Source organism: Wolffia australiana, chromosome 8, assembly GCF_029677425.1.
Source record: "Wolffia australiana isolate 7733 chromosome 8, ASM2967742v1".
Taxonomy (NCBI): domain Eukaryota; kingdom Viridiplantae; phylum Streptophyta; class Magnoliopsida; order Alismatales; family Araceae; genus Wolffia; species Wolffia australiana.
The window spans coordinates 8,457,419-8,462,500 of record NC_135842.1 but is presented as its reverse complement, the minus strand read 5'-3'; positions in this window follow the sequence as shown (position 1 = coordinate 8,462,500).

The window sequence follows — 5,082 nt, the reverse complement described above, 5'->3', positions numbered from 1 at the left end:
TTTCTCTCATGTCTGACATCACTAGCTCCACCTTTTAAAGTGCTTTTCCTGTATCAAGTCAAAGGAAAACAACTTACCTGTTCTACAACCATGTCATTTGCGATCGATAAAATAAAAGAACATGCATTATGCGAGAATTTTTGCAGAATGTTTTGATCTATGTGCCCTTTGCTAATTTTACTGTATGTACCCTATTATCTAGGGAAACATGAGAGAAATCTCTCTACATTTACCTGTATCTTGACCATTAAAAACCCGTTTGAGTTTCAAAGCGTGACTTGAAAGCATTTTCAACGTCTGTCAAAGAGCAATAGAAAATCAGAATCGGCGCAGCAACACAATCTCTATTGCAGTTCTCAGACAAAATATATTTCTCGGCCCAAAAAGCTGGATAACCACAACCTTGACGTTAAAGAGGGTTAGCATTGATTTCTGGGGGGAAAGAGGAGTCTCTCTCTCTCTCTTTTCTTGAAAAGTTTGGAGAGAATGATTTCAGCTGTTTCTTCACTTTTACTTTGGGATGGACTGTATGAGTTTTTTCTAAATCTCGTTTTCATGTATATTTTTTGACAACTTTGATTTGGAGGGTTTGGTGGCAATCGATATGTGTGACATTTGTATTGCCTTTATCAGGTTCCTATGTATTGAAAAATTTTCAATTTTTTTTCCATTTTTTTTCCTTCTATTCCCATGTTGCTTCTCTCCCCCTTTTTTTTCCTCTCTTTTTTTTTCTTTTTTTCTTTTCTTCTCCTCTTTCCCCTTTTCCATCGTGGTTCCCCCGTTCATTGCCAATGATAAAGGTTAGCAGTTCCCTTGCTAAGACGTATATAATGGTTGAGTCTGCAATAAAGGTTGTGTTACTTTGTCGAGTATCCAACCTCTACTACTCCTTCATAGGCCCTGAGAATACTCAACAAGACTAGCTTCTTGCCCATCTAGGATTTCAATAATCAATGAGCTAGAGAAGGAACATATATACTATCCCCTTACCTTCATGTATGATACTTGTTATGGTCTAAGTGGATGCTGATGAAATTAGCATAAAAAGAATCATAAAACAGATATCCATATGAATCAAATACTGTTGGATAAATAAAAATTACCTCTCTTTTTTGCATTCCTTTTATGTGTGAAGTTTGAACCTGTTATGCCATGTATTTTACCTTTCTTATCGATGGCAAGCCCAATGTATCCATGTGGTATCAGCCTCGTACCTGATTTGGCAACTCCTCGGTCCTGCAAAACAAAACATTTTCTTGGTGGCGGTATGCATGATGAGTGAGTCCATTTGCTACCTGGTTGCCTTCTTTTGAGACATGTAGGATCTGTTTTATTAGTGGAAGAAATTCTTGAATCTTGTCCCACCAAGGTTGTAGCTTCCATAATTTACAAGCATGGCTATTAATTATTTGACACAATACCATTGAGTTTGATTCCACATATATATTATCAATTCCTTTTTGTCTACAGATTACCAAACCATCAAATGAAGCCTCACATTCAGCTTCCACAGTGGTCATTTCTCTGTATGGATTAGAATAAGCAAAGATCATTAATTTTTCTGCATTTCGCACCATTCCTCCTCCCATGGATCTCCTTGGGTTTCCTTTTGCCACACTATTTACATTCAACTTGTACATTCTCATAGGCGGTGGTACCCATGTGGTAAAAATAATAGCATGATTATACACTAACTTTCCAGGATGTATTTTCCAGTTGTTCAAACCTATGAATTCATTTCTAGATGTAATCTTTGTAGGTTTTACAAGAGGTTCTAAAATTTTAATCCATCATTGTAGTTTCTGTATAATGGTCCAGTAGCCAACTGTGTCATTTTCCCATTTCTTTTGATTCCTTTTCTTCCAAATCTCCCACAATAATATCACTATTGAACATTTGGTGAGGATAACACTTTTACTCTCTGTAATATGGTCTAATAAAAGGTGCTTCATTAATGGTATCAAAGAAAGATTTGGATCTATGTGAATAGCCCATTTGTTCAGTAGCCAGTGCCAAGTGTGTTCTGCCCTCTCTCCAACAAAAAATAAGTGTTCTCGATCCTCTATTTGAGGATTTTTTATGCAACATACGCATTTTGAAACAGTATGAATACCAGGTTGTTGAACATATTTATCCAAAGGTATTACATTGTTCACCAACTTCCATATAAAGAATTTTAATTTTGTTGGGAGAGGTAATTTCCAAATGGCTGTGTTCATGGGATTGGCTGGCTTTTTTGAACGAAAGTATTGCCATGCAGATTTTGTAGTAAATTCACCGTGTGGTGTTAGAGTCCAAATGGCTATATCTTGATTTTGTGATAATTGTAAATTTTCCTCTCTGATCCTAGAAATAATGTTTTCTGCGATTCCACTCTTTCTGAGAATGCATTCCCATTCTTGAGATAACAAATCTTTAACTTTAAAGTCTGGGTTCAGGGAGATATATCCTGGTAGTTTATTTAAGGGCCCCAAACCAGTCCAATTTGAGGACAAGACATTTATCAACCCTTTTCCAACTTTCCACTGTATGACTTCAAGCATCTCCTGCCATGAACTCTTCAAATTTTTTATTCTTTGAGGTACAAATCGAGTCGACCTAATTTGATCCCAATCTCCAAATTTTGCTCAGAGTAGTTTTGTCCAGAGTGATGTTGTTCTGTGGAAATTCCATGCTCTTTTCATGCGTTGAATTTTCGCAATGTCTTCAATATTTCTGATTCCAAGGCCATTTTCTTCTTTAGGGTGGCATATATTTGACCATGACCTCCAATGTCTTTTCTTATGTTCCCCAATACTCGACCATAAGAAGGATGCCATTATTCGATGTAATGAGTCAATCAATTTTTTTGGAACATCATAAACAGACAACACGTGAATAGGAATACTATTTAGGACATGATTTATCAAAATAATTCGGCCTCCGGGCGAAAGCAATTTACCTTTCCATCCATCAAGCTTCTTTCTGATACTAGTGAGAATGCCATCAAAATATTTCAATTTTGCTGGTCCTGTGAAAATAGGACATCCCAAATATTGAAATGGAAAACTACCTTGATTGAAAGATGCTATGGTTTTGATGTCCATTATTCGCTGAGTAGAAATTTTCCCAGACACATAAAAGGCGCTTTTATGCTTATTTATTCTTTGACCGGACGCATTTTCATATCGTTCCAATAGATGCATCATATTTTTTACTGATTGTTTTTTTCCATTGAGGAATATAATTGTGTCATCGGCAAATAAACAATGGGATACGACTGGTGCGCCTTGTTTGATAAAAAATGGACCAACCCGCTTTATTTGAATATTCCTCTTTAAATTTCGACTCAAGATTTCTTCTGCCAAAACAAAGAGACTTGGTGAGATGGGGTCTACCTGTCTAAGGCCTCTTGATGCCTGGAAAAAAGGTGTAGAGTTTCCATCTACTATCACAGAGAAATGATTATTCTCTACACAGGCTTTAATCATATCTATCCATGAGGTAGAAAATCCAAATCGTTCTAAAACAGAGAAAAGAAATGTCCATTCTACTCGGTCATATGCTTTCTCCATGTCAAGTTTCATGATAATATTTTGTCCAACAGTTTTATGATTTATTGATTGTGCAATTTCCTGAACAAGACACACATTCTCATGAATTGATTTAGATTTAATGAAACCAAACTGTTACTCGGAAATTAACTTTGGAAGTAAGATACCTAAACGCTTATTTAAAAGTTTACTGATAATCCTGTATGCTACATTGCATAAGCTAATTGGTCTGAGTTGTGAAAATGAGTTTGGTGTCTCAATTTTTGGAATCAGAACTATAAAGGTGGCTTTCCATGCTCTCGGCAATGATTTAGTGATAAAAAAAGATAGAATTGCCTCATAAACATCAGATGCAATAATTTCCCAACATTCAATAAAAAATCGAGGAGTAAAACCATCTGGACCAGGGGCACTATCCGGACTCATAGAGGTTAGTATCTTGAAGATTTCCTTTATGTTTGGAGGTCTATCTATCTATCTATCTATCTATCTATCTATCAATCTATCTATCTACCTATCCATCTATCTCTCTGCTGATCCAACTATCTCACTTTTACCTATCGAACTCACGGTCGATCAATCCATGTCCAATTCTATCTATCTTTCTATCTTTCAATCTACCTATCTATCTGCCTCTTTATCTATCTTTCTATCTATCTATCTATCTATCTACCTATCTATCTATCTATCTAACATTTAATCTATCTATGTGATCTACCTATCCGTCTATCTATCTGTCTATCTTATCTATCTACGTATCTATCTTGTCTATCTATCAATCTGTTTATCTATCTACGTATCTATCTTATCTACCTATCTATCCTGTCTACCTATCTATCTACATAACTATCTGTCTATCTTGTCTATCTATCTGCCTATTTAGCTATCTATCTTTCTAACCTATCTTCCTATCTTACCTACATATCTATGTTATCAATCTACGTCTCTACCTATCTATCCTCTCTACCTATCTACGTACCTGTTTATTTATCTATCTATCCACCTTATCTACCTATCAATCTACGTATCTATATATCCGTCTATCTTGTCTATCTATCTGTCTACCTATCTATCTTCCTATCTGTCTATCTATCTACCTATCTAAATTATCTACCAAAGTTTAATTTTGCTGATTTCATGTGTTCTTCAAATAATTTGGACACGTCTTCCTCAGAGCTTCTGTTCTGCAGCTTACTTTGTCGGCGAACCAAAGAGGTACGTATATTTCACCTGGTCACGAATTGTGATTACCGGTCTGAGTCCGCATGAATTGTTATAGGTCTGTTGATATATTATTAATGCGTCGGTCCGAGTTTTGAGGCTAATATCCACGGTCATCTCCAAATAGTTTTTTTACGCATCTGTAATCCTTATGAATGTTGACTGTTGTGCACATCTATGAGAGTCTCAATTTGTTTAATCATACTTCAGTGTCACTTTAGTACCGTGTTATAATTGATATGTTTGTGGTTAATATGAACGAATATGTATTGTGATTAATTCTGATATAGATATGGAGTCCATATCCGCTACCACTCCCAAGTCAACA